At 51.7% G+C, this 12,252-nt stretch overlaps 1 protein-coding gene across 20 annotated transcripts in view; it reads left to right on the top strand.

Annotated features, from left to right (window-relative positions):
• The window catches only part of CHST15 (carbohydrate sulfotransferase 15), a 77,458-nt gene that overhangs the window by 27,756 nt on the left and 37,450 nt on the right, over window positions 1-12,252 (top strand). The window contains exon 1 of one of the 20 annotated variants that reach the window (XM_066239215.1): window positions 2,564-2,650. The exons of the other annotated variants lie outside the window; for them this stretch is intronic. The gene's annotated coding sequence lies outside the window, so the exon portion shown is untranslated. Of the gene's footprint in view, window positions 1-2,563; window positions 2,651-12,252 lie in introns of those variants that run through there. 20 annotated transcript variants of the gene reach the window in all.

Genomic DNA, 12,252 nt, shown 5'->3' with positions numbered 1-12,252 from the left:
GATTGTGCGCTGTCCCCTGTGTGCCTTCCCAGAGCTGGCAGTAAGGTGGCCTGCCCCAAGTCACACAGTTTGCGTGGTGGCTTCAGGATTGTGTGCTGTCCCCTGTGTGCCTTCCCAGAGCTGGCAGTAAGGTGGCCTGCCCCAAGTCACACAGTTTGCGTGGTGGCTTCAGGATTGTGTGCTGTCCCCTGTGTGCCTTCCCACGGACTCCAAGTCCATTGCCATCTGGTGGCTCCACGGCCAGTGCCTCACGTGGGCACTTGGGTTGTCAGGAGAAGTTCTTATGTCGAGCTGATTTCCGCTCTGAGCACTGTGTGTGCTTCGGCCAAATATTTGTTTTTATGAAACAGACCAGAGCAGTTCTTGATAGGAAGTCAGCTATAAGGACTGTTTAAAAGTCATTTTTTTAAAAAATGTTTGAGCCTTTTTTTTTTTTTTTTTTAGCCCGGGAGAAGTCTGTTCTCTGTAAACAAGTCCCGACCTTCCCAATGAACACCACCCAGGTCTTTATGAAAGAAGCCCCCATTCTTCTGCGGTTGATACCAAGAAGGATTTAACTTGTTTACCTGCAGCTCAGCAGTCAGACTTTATATCCTGGGTCACCTCCCCTCCAGTCCCCTCTCTGCTTTACCTACTTGCCACAGGGGGCTTCTGTCCTGGGCCAGCAGCCCCTGCCCACTGACAGGCTAGACATGGATGGCAGCGTTCCATCGGCGTCTTAGCTGGGCTCTAGAGACACAGAGGTGTTCTGGAGAACATAACCCTGTTAGGATATTTATTGAGTGTCCACCTCTTCAGCGTTGAGTATTAAAACTTGGAGAGATTTATTTATGGGGAAAAAATAAATCATACACACTACCAAATGCTTTCAGAAATGTGTCTACTTACCAGAGGAGAGAAAAGAATTTCTTTTCTGTAGACCGGTGACATCTAAGGTCAGCGCGTAGGGCGGGACATCTCTACAGAAATACTTGCTCTCATTTATTTTACAGACGGTAGGAATCTGGATTTCGGGTTTGAATGGGGTCATCAGAAACTGGGTCTGCTTTCTGAAAGGGTTTGGAACTACCATTTTTAAAAAGTCAGTTTCTTCTCTGGGTCTCTCTTCCCATCTAAAGAGCAGCTCTTGGCTCTAGTGTCCTGGTGGCACCAGCATCTTCGTCGCCAGGTCACTGGGCGGGGGGGCTCCTCTCTGTTTCAGACTTGTCCAGACATTGCTGAGAGGAAGCCTTTGTGACTTTCCTTCTCCCTGTTTCTATCCACACTTGGCTGGTCTTCCTGCTCCAGGCGGTTCCTCCTGCTGACCTGAGATCCTGGTGGCAGTCGGGAGGGAGGGAGAGACGGAGGGACAGAGGCGGTCATGGTGGTGTGGGTGTCGTTGATTGAGCATGTGGGGTTGGCAGGCACCCTGCAAGCATGTCGTGTGGATTATCCCATGTAATCCTCACAGTTCTCTACACCACTTCACTGCTCAGAGCCTCAGTGTGCTTACCTGCAAAATGGAGCAATTATATCGACCCTTTGAAGACCTCGAAGTTGAGAAGTAGCATAGTGCTACTTTTGGTTCTGTTAACTCCACCACCCCCACCCCCACCCCCACCCCACCCTACATTGGTGCTTCTTAAGCTCTTCTCCAGGGTACCCTGAAGGCAGAAAGTGATCAACTCCCACTAGGGGGCCCAGGCTGGCCCCAGGCAGCCTGCAGCGGAGGAGGTGAGCTGGACTCTCTGCAGACTTTGTATCTCTCAGTGACCTATCTGAGTGTAACTTCATTTAAAAACAGTATTTCAAATGTTTAAATAGTTTAAACTGGAAGATTCAAATTGTTTTTGTAGCTTCCTGCAGCTTCTGGCATGCCTCGGGATAACCCTGGGAGGGGGTGGCACACTCCTCACACCCGTGGGGGGCTGGTACACCTCCCCCCCCGCCCCTGGGGGGGCTGGTACACCTCTGCCCATCCCTGGGGCTTACGTCCCCAAGCTGGAGTTGGGGCTAGAGGTGTAGTCCTTGCCTCTTCCCATACCTTGTGAGGGCCAGGCCTGTCTCATGGGACAGTGAATGTTCACCGACTGCAGGTGACACCCTGGAGAAATCCTCTGCTACCTGGTTCTGAAATCCCCCAGAGGACAGGGAGACACAGTCAGCTGACTTCCTCTTCCCATCAGAAAGAAATTCCAAAGTAGTGCTATTTCAGGCGATTCTTCTCATTCAAGGGTTAACCGGATTCTTATTTTGCTTATCTTTGGAAATAAAACAATGTTTAAAAGTGTACTGATCAGCAAGGCCATCTGGTGGGGAGGACGCAGCTGCTCCTGTTAGATTGTGCCGCCTCTAATTTATTCACTGTTGGGGGCCCTGCGCAGCTGCAGGGCCATTGTTCGCAGATGGGTTTGAATGTGGAAGCTACGTGTCCATGCATGTCCTCTGTCCTCTGGTCTCCGCCTGTCCTGAGGGACATTTGGGTTGGGCATCTTCTGCTATTTGCCAGCCTTTACACTCTTCCTGAGTCATGCCAAAGCAGGCAGGAGGGATCTGGGGACCCAAGTGGGGACAGGGCCATCCTGCTCCTCTGGGCCCTCATCTGTATTGTACTTGGAGTCTCATCTTCTTGTTCATTTTCCTGTTGGTGTGAAGGAAAAGCTGTTGGAAGGTAACTAGACTCTACTTCTCATCTTTGTGGTCTGGCTGTGCAAGAGCGTCAGTCTAAAAGTGGGTCACTTCCTCCTGATAGCTAAGGTTCATGGGGGCTGATGTTTGAACCCTCAAAAGCATGCATGAAAGAATAATAGAATTTGTCACATATCTGGGTTCCTGAGATCATGTGCTGATCCTTTGAGAAGAGGACGCTGAGGGTCTAAGTCAGGGGTAGTCAACCTTTTCATACCTACTGCCCACTTTTGTATCTCTGTTAGTAGTAAAATTTTCTAACCGCCCACCGGTTCCACAGTAATGGTGATTTATAAAGTAGGGAAGTAACTTTACTTTATAAAACTTATAGAGCAGAGTTACAGCAAGTTAAAGCATAGAATATTACTTACCAAGTACTTTATGTCAGATTTTCGCAAAGTTTGGCAGAATAAATCTTTATAAAACCACTAACTATAGTTAAATCTATCTTTTTATTTATACTTAGGTTGCTCCGCCACCACCCAACATGAAAGCTGGAACGCCCACTAGTGGGCGGCGGGGACCAGGTTGACCACCGCGGGTCCGGAGTTTACCTGCAGTCATGTGACTGGGAAAGGGGCGTGCCAGGGGCCTGTCCGGGCCTCTAGACTCCCAGGCCAGCTCTCTCTCCTCTACTCTAAGTCAGTGACTATCAACCAGGGTTCTGCAAAGAATATTTAAAACATGCAAAACCTATTTGATCAGGGGCGCTGACCTCTTTTCCCTTAGATTGTCAAATAAAAAAAATGACAACATCCAACAGAACAATAGTTATCTGGGGCAAATGAATCAAAATGATACCTATTTTGTTTGGTCAGATCCTCAAAAACATATTTTTTGGTGTGCTGCAGAATTTTAGTAATTAGTATATATTGTGCTGTGAGATGAAAACAGGTTGAAAATCATGGTTCTAAATCCTTTTGGGGGGTGGGGGGTAGGTGTGTATAGCATGAAATTCTGTGGGCCCGTTTCCCCCTCTGTAAAATGGGAGTGTTCATTGTGCTTTTCTCTTAGATTATCCTGGTGTCCCAATGGGACATACTCACCTAAACCCCAGCCTGGTGTCTGGGCCCCGGGAAGCCCTCAACAGACAGTAGCTTGTGTCACTTGTAGCATGGTTATCACTAAGGGGTTAAGAGCCCTGCTCTGGGGGTCTGCTGGCAGGTTGCCCCTTTGCTTGGTAACCTAGAAACTGTTTAGTGGGCAGCCTTACTCCCTATGCCCTGGTCGAGTCACCCACTCCTGCCGTGCCTCCTGGCCCGGGAGATGGGGTTGGCTGAGGGCTGACCTTGCTGCTGCTTGCATCTCGGGTTCTGAGCCGGTTTTCCCAGAGCTCTGGTCTTAATGATGGTGCCGGAGAAAGGCTCATGGACCTGGTTAGCTGTGGGGTTCCGTGCAGGCTCTTAACCCAGCTCTGCCTCAGTTTCCTACATATAACGCGGGGATATCAGCGCTGACCTCCCAGGGCTACCGTCACGAAGGGACCCTTCACGGCTCTGCGCTTGGCAGGGGCCCAACAATCGTGTGTTCCTCCTGCTGTTGTCACCGTCCCTGGATTCTTTGAACGCCCTAAACCGGGTCCACGTCTATGATGTGCGCACCCCAGTCTGCGCCAAGAGTGATATTTAATTTTTTATTTCATTTCAAATGTCTTAAAACGGGCTGAACGTTGCTTCCTTGGTATGCTTTACGTGATGCGACTGTCATCGCTTCCCTGCCAAGAGCCACTTCAGTGGGCGAGTTTCACAGCGAAGTGTGGAGGCGCGTCTGGCGTAGGTCCGTCGGCGGTCGGAGAACCCTCGTCAGTAGGTAGACAAGCCTGAGCGGGAAATCTAGCCTAAACCTAGTACTTGTTTGAGTTGCTACTGGAAATAATAACATGAATGTTCAGCAAGAGCGTTCCCCCCAGTCGGTTTCAGAAAAATAAAATTGTGGGTTGTGTCACAAAGACCTGTGGCGTCTTGTGTGCACATTGGAATCACTGGGTGACAGCTGCGGCGTGAACATGGTCACAGGCTCTTGTCCCCTGCCCCTGATCGTTTGTGCACGTCAGAGAGACGGGGGCAGTGCCCTCTCGCTGGGCGGTTGTGCAGGAAGATGGAGCAGATGACCCTGTTGTTGGAGAGCCGCCCGCCCCAGAGACCATTGAATAGACCCCTTGCCCTCCCACCTCCCGGGTTGGAGATACTCTGGCCTGGGGGTTGGGGCAGAGCTGTTATGAGGCTGTGTCGTTAGCTCCGTGAATCAGCGCTGGGTCTTCCCGGGGTCTGCACGTTCTCAGGGGCTGGTGGGCTTCAGAGGGTCTCGGATATGGGATCTATGGAGGGTGGGCAAACAGAGGTTCGCCGTTGTGAGTGCACGACACACATTGATTCTTGTATCATTGTTTATTAATTATGGTATTCTTTGCCTTACAACGGTGAGCCCACGTTTGCCCACCCCCTGTGTGATCTTTGAGTGTGGGTGAGTTTTGGAAGCGTCCGGAGACCGTGTTCTGGGATCTGATGGGCTGTTGCCGAAGGGCTGGGGTGTGTTTTCTGCATCTGTGGCCTCAGCAAATGCTGTGGGTTTCTGATAAACCGTTAGGCTGTAGGCTGCGAATAAGGAGAAAACACTCCGTGCGTCTTCTGGGTCAGTTGCCCGTTCTGTTCGGCATAAAGCGGGCACTGCCCCGGCTTCCCGGTCCTCGCTGCGGAACCGTTGGCTTCTTATCAACCCTGGACGGCATAATAGGTGATGACAATGGGATTTTATTAGGGGGATGTCAGTGTCAAACCGCACACCGTGAGTGTTAGGGCGGAAGGAGGACGTCCCGACTCCATGGTGTACACACAAGGAAAACGGCCTGCAGAAGTCCGTCCTCACTGCGGAAACTCAGCTCAGGGGCCGCACGCAGTAGCTTGTTGCCTTGTCGGGAAGGTGCCGCCATAGTGGCTCTGTTCAAGTGCAGACGGTGGTGGCAGCCCCCACCTCTGTCATCCAGAACCCAGGCTTGTCCCTTCAATGTGCAAGAAGAGCAAAGGACGGCGGGGACAGCACTGCTCCCGCTCCTGCCTGCCTGGCGCAGGGCCTATTCCGTCCTCCTCCCCCATCGCGGCTTCAGCGCTTTGTTATCAGACAAGGGGGCCACCCCCAGCCCCACCGCTGCCCACCCTCCCTCCCAGCCCTCTGCCCGCCTTCTCCCTGCCCCCCACATGGCTCCAGGCCAGCCTCCGCAGAGCTCGTTCCTGTCCTGGTGCTGTCCCTGTCGCATCTCACACTGCACAGCTGGCGGAGGACCACCCCAGTGGCGATGGTTGGAGACTCGGTGTCCCAGCCGACAAGCTGATTGAAGGAAGTGCCCGTGTCCCCTCCCCTGGCCGCCTCCCCGAGTGCTTCCCTCCCCGGGGCTCCCCGTCCTGGGTCTCTGTTCTTCACGACGATTCCTGCAGCGATGGAAGGTGCTGGCAGCACTGCTGGACTGACGGGGCAGAGTTCGGATGAGCTCCCTCGTTGACGAGGTGCGGGGAGAAGACTGGGGTCAGGATCCGGGTCTTGATCATGAGCTGTGCATCCTTGGGCAGAACCGCACTGGGCCTCGGTTTCCTCAGCTGTCACCCGCAGGGCTGCACGAGCAGGTGCCCACAGGTTTCGGTTGGCAGGAGCCAGCCGAGGTGTTGACCTGGGCCGTGTCTGCCCCTCCCCCCGGCACTTTCGAGGTGTTCCAGGTTTTTCAGCGAGAAGGACTGCAGTACAGGTCCCTGGGATGCCCCAAGAGTCTCTCTCTGCCGTCTCTCCTCCCAGGAGTGGCTCACTCCGCCCAGACGTTTAAGGCCTCTGGGGATGCCGCCTTTCTGGAAGGCTGACCCTCCCTGTGAAACCCTGAATCAAGTTCTGGATGGACGATCGGTCTGAATGGGCCAAGCTTTTCTCGAGCTGCACCCACAGAGGCCCCAGGTTCTCAGGGCTCCCAGCCTGGTCACTGAGGTGCCCGAGTGCGCCCGGTGGGCCCTGTTGTTCCCTCTCTCGTTTCTGATGTGTGGCCTGACTCTCCCTGCGCCTGCCTGCCTGCCTGTGGCTGCCACCTGCCTCTTCTCCTTCATTACTCGGGATCAGTTGCAGACAGGACAAGCGGACGCCTGTGCTGACAATTACATACATACAGTGAAAGCAGGGAGGCCCGGGGGCCACTCCTGTAATAATAACACGAAGAACACCTATCATTTGCTGAGGCTTCCCTGTGCCGGTGCCAGGTTAAACATTTTGTGTATGTGATCCCATTTTCTCTTCACATCCATGTTGGGGCGCAGAGAGAGTTTTAGCCCCATTTTACAGATGAGGGAATCAAATCACAGAATGGTTAAGTTGGTCTCCTGAAATAAAGCTGATTCCCTCGGTCGGATGCAAAGGAGGCTGCACAGTGTGGAGACTTGATCTCGGTGAAAATGCATATATTTATATATATTGTGGAGTCAGTTGAGAGTGTGCTTTCTATGCCATAAAACATGGAAGGTAGTCATTAACAAGTAGGGTGCTGATGATGAACTTATGTGATTAGAAATAACAGCCTGAGTTTCGTTTGACACACACTTTGGGCCAGCTGGGTAGACCCTCTGGTCGCACAGGGTGAGGATGAGGATCCCGTTGCAGATGCAGCACGGATGAGGCGTCTCTGGCAAGGAAGCCGTAAGAGTCATGCAGGCTGCAGGAAGGGCTTGCTCAAGGAGAGGAAGCAAGGAGGAATAATAGAAACTCTAAACCTGGGAAGGAGCAAGGCCTTGTCAGTAGGAAGTGGGAAGAATGGGGCCCGTCGTCCGGGTAACTAAAACAGAGCAGCTGTGGTTGTCATAACACATGTTCTGCCAGAAAACCACCTGGTGCGTGACATTTGGGCTGTTACGTTTTGGTCTGAGAAAGGCTGCCATCTGGGCTTTTGGTGTCTCTGGTTCTGGTGTTTGCCGAGGGGTTCTTTAGGTCTTTGGGTGAGTTGCTTGTGATTCACTTGACTCATATAAACACACTTTTTGGAACTCTTTACGTGTGGAATTATACCAGTTTAACTTAGTCGCGTCGATTGTTTGTAACCTGTGGCAGAGTGCGTCACATAACAAAATGCCCCAAAACTCAGTTACTTAAAACAAGCATGAATTATTCCGCGCGTGTCCCTGGGGACCGGTTGCGGCAGGCTGTGCTCATCCAGGTGGCTCTGCTCCACATTCCCTCGTCCCCGTCCTGGCCGCGCCACCGTGCTCTTCCCGCGGGGACGGCACAGCTGCCCAGGGCAAGCAGCACGTCTTCAGCCCCGGACTTGGAACTCCTTGTTGTCACTCCTGCCTCATTCTGTTGGTCAAAGCGAGTCTCCACACCCAAGCCAAGGAGGGGAGAAATGTTCCTCCACTCCCTTTGTTGGAGGAACTGCTGAGTCACTCACGGGGCTGGGGGTGTGAATACAGAGAGGGATCTTACACTGAGTTATGGGGATGATGCTCTAACCCACTGAGCCATCCAGTCAGGGCGGGATCGTACAGTGAAACCAATAATGCAATCTACAGTAACTATACTGCTCACAGAAATGAGGAGATATTTAATTGCTTCATATTTATTTTGAGATATCCCCTAATTTTGGTGAGCAGTATAGTAACAGACTGCTACTTATCAAATGCTTAACCGCGGGCCGGAACTCTGTGGACATAGTACTAGCTACCACGTAGTAAGCACCTGTGATGGGCCAGCCACTCTGCTAAACACTTTACAGGAATTGTCTCACCTTGCTCCTCACAGCAGTGCTATGACATGGGTCCTATAATCATTCCCAGTTTACATCCGAGGAAACGGGACGAGAGGGGTTGAGTGCCTTGCTCAAGGTCAAAGCTGGCTAACCAGCTCCAGCACCCATGCTGTGCTGTTGGATGGCATCTATTACTGTCAAAGGCTTCTTTTGAGAATACCAAGGCCCAGATCACTGAAGTGACTTGTCTAAGGTCACTGAGGTGGACACGACCTTAGCATCCTGGTCCATATGGCTGCTGCTTTTTCTTTCCACCACGGTGGAGGCCAGTGAGCCTTCATCAAAGGGCGTAGCTTTAGCCTGTTGACTGACTACCGCGTGATCAAAAGCATTAAACCCCAGGTAGGAGATTGAAACTGACTGTCTCTGGTAGGTACAGACAGTCTTGTTAGTGACAGCCTCAGTGACAGCCTTCTGATGTCTTTGAGCTCTATGTGAAAAAAAACCACACAAATATTCCTTCCTCTACTTGTTGATGAAAATTCCTTTGAAAAATGGACTTCCGGGCCTGACCTGTGGTGGCGCAGTGGGATAAAGCGTCGACCTGGAACACTGAGGTCGCCGGTTCGAAACCTTGGGCTTGCCTGGTCAAGGCACATATGGGAGTTGATGCTTCCTGCTCCTCCCCCTTCTCTCTCTCTCTGTCTCTCTCTCACTCCTCTCTCTCTAAAAAAAAAAAAAAAAAAAAATCAATAAATAAAATATTAAGAAAAAAAAAAAAAAGGACTTCCATATACATAGCCGAAAGAGAAATGTCGGCAGGTAGACAGGCTAATCAGAAGAAGGCTTTGTGTTTTAGTAAAGGTTAATTAGAACCATCAATTTTTTTCTTTTCCTCCCTTTAAAACATTAAAGTGAAATAATGTTATTAGCCGTATTTTCTTCTCTGCTCCCAGAGGGCACATGTAAATGTTCTACCTAAATGAAGCTATTTATTTAAATCCATTCAGATTTCTTTTGAAGTTTCATACATCTTTCTTCTGCTGTATCAGCTTATAGCTACAATAATTTAATAAGTTTTTCCTGGGGTGAAATTGGATGCCCTTTATCGATCTAACACACCGAGGGGGCATTCAATTACTTAATCTACAGCAGGATTGCTGGGTCTTTCAATTACGATTTTTGTTATAAATGGCTTGCTAATGATGCTTGGGGTGCATAGGTTAATAGGGGGCATCCTAGCCAGGGCCGGGGGAATCGAACGCTTTATATTTCGGGGCCAGTTATCTGATCTCTCGCAGTGGCACGGGGCTCCCACAGGTATAGTCTGTGTCCACAGGGCTCAGCTCCGCGCCCAGCCTGGGAAGCGATCTCACTGAAACAGACACCTGAGCACTTAGGTTGAGAATCTAAACCAGAGCGCCAGAGGTCTCGTCTAATCCGAGCCCGCTGGCACCGAAACGTGGACATTCTAGACAGGTGGGTGCGGTGCCAGGGGCGTGCGTGGTTCCCTTGTTCAGTGCATTGCCCCCCCCCCCAGTGTTGGGTTTCTGAAGGACCAACTGTTCTTGGGATAATTGGGGTGGAGGGAGGAAGCCAGTTCAGGGACAGAGGGAGCCATCCATTTTCCTCAGCACAGTCACATTGATTTGAGTTTTCTTCGCAGAGTTACACTATGTATAAATAGTTATACATAGTGTAAAGATCCTTTTGGAAGGCTAGGCCGTGGGCATCCCTGTTTGCACTTGGATGAATCCCAGCCCTGACTCTGCCATCCAGTCCCTACGGAGTCTGGTCCCCGCCTTCCCTCCCACCCGCGTCTCTCAGGTCCCACCTGCCCCCTTAGCCCAGGGGTCTGCCCTCGCGCATGCGGTCCTCAAGGTCCTCAAGGTCCCTGGTCTCCAGAGTCTCTCCTTCGTGGGGTCTTCACTTCTCCGGATTCCGGTGTGGCTGCCTCCTTGGTGGTCGTACGGACATCCTCTCCTAAACTGCGGCTTCCCTGGCGGTCCTGTCTGCTGTACCTCCGCCCCTGAGGCGACCACTCTCACGGGGCCGGGGGTGAAGGTCAGGGACACTGCTCTGAATGCCACAGGGCACAGAACAGCCCCCGACAGCGAAGAATGGTCTTGTCTGTAGTGCAGCATCGAGAACCTCCATTCGAAGGTTTTTCTTGTACTCTCCCTTTTAATTTTCCTCATGACCTGTGGGCATCCGAGGTGCTTCTCTTCCTCATTGTGACTTTCCTGTTGTCTGCAGCCACCGATTCCTGGTGGAACGCAAGCACCAGGCGGGAAAAGCTCTGCCCCTCCCGGTCACCCCTGTACCACTCCCATCCTGGAGGGCGAGGTTTGGCTCTGCCCTTGCCAGGCTGCGTGCCCCGTCCCCACCTGTTATTTTTTTTTAAAGATTTTATTTATTCAATTTTCAGAGAAGAGAGAGAGAGAGAGAGAGAGAAGGGAGGAACAGGAAGCATCAACTCCCATACATGCCTTGACCAGGCAAGCCCAGGGTATTGAACAGGCAACCTCAGCGTCCCAGGTTGATGCTTTATCCCACTGCGCCACCACAGGTCAGGCCCTACCTGTTATTTTTAATCAGCATTTCATATACTATACTCTGGGCATATGCTTTGGTAAAACTTGTACAGGTTAGATAGTTTTATATTTATCTCAAAGAGGGTGTCCCCCACACACACACACCAGACTCCAGCTGGGCGACTTACAACTCAAGCAGTTCTGACGCTAACTGCTGGGAGTTAGTGTGGAGCCCCCCAGAGGTGCTCAGTCCCCCGAGGCTGCCCACACTTCAGATGCCAGTTGCAAGTATCGGGTCCCCAGGCTACCCACACTTCCGTCTGACCTGGCAGCCAATGCTGAGATCCCCCCCCACCACCATGCTCCTCCAGTTTGTTAATTTGCTAGAACAACGCGCAGAACTCGGGAAGATGCCGTACTTATTAGTACCAGTTTGTTAGAAAGCACACGACCCAGGAACAGCCTGTTGGAAGAGTTGCACTGGTGAGGTGTGAGGGGAGGGGCCCACAGTGTCCCTGCCCACTCTGGGGTGCCGCTCCCAGCACCTCCATGTTCACCAGTGAGCAAGCTCTCCGAACCCCGTCTTTCAGGAGTTTTATATGGAGGTCCCGTTACGTAGCCACGATTGAGGAGATCATCGGCCCTCGGTGATTGACTCAGTCTTCAGTTTCTCAGAGAGGCGGGGCTGGGAGTACCAAGTCTCTGAACCAGAATTGGTATTCTGGTGACCAGCCCCATCCTGAAGCTGTCTGGGGGCTCACTGAGAGACACCTCATGAACAGAAACTCAGGTGTGTTTGAAAGGGGTTTATGAATAACAGTCGATCACTCTGACATTCCTAGTGGTTTTGAAATTGTGCGCGAGAAATAAAGACCAAATATTAATCTTTTCATTGTATCACTCCTCCCCACCCCCAATCTGGTACTGGACCCAGTGCCCCCAGACCTGGGTTGGCATCTTCAGCAATGCCCGGTACACCGCTGGCCTGCACAAGGGCTCTGGTGAACAAAAGAACGAACCAGCGAATAAATGATAACTCATACGACACCGAGTGTTCTTTTTCTAAAGCCCCTGCGGCACCTGGGATTGTCCCCCCAGTTTCCTGCTCCCCGCTGTGTGTTCAAGCAGCGAGATGGAGTCGGGAGAGGCACCTGCCCAGGGGACAAACGCTCTGCCCAGGTCCCGGAGGCTCGGGTCTGAGTCTGCTTTCTCCATCCACCCGGGTTAGTTTATTTACTTTGCGTGTAATGAGAAACCTTTGCTCTTGTTTAGGAATGTTTTGCCCATTCTGTTGGGTCCAGATATTGTACATTCTTGTCTTGGAGCTTCAAAGACCATGTTTTT

This window comes from Saccopteryx bilineata, chromosome 7, assembly GCF_036850765.1.
Source record: "Saccopteryx bilineata isolate mSacBil1 chromosome 7, mSacBil1_pri_phased_curated, whole genome shotgun sequence".
NCBI lineage: Eukaryota > Metazoa > Chordata > Mammalia > Chiroptera > Emballonuridae > Saccopteryx > Saccopteryx bilineata.
Note: the sequence above shows the minus strand (reverse complement) of the source record. Positions and strands in the feature narration are given on the sequence as shown.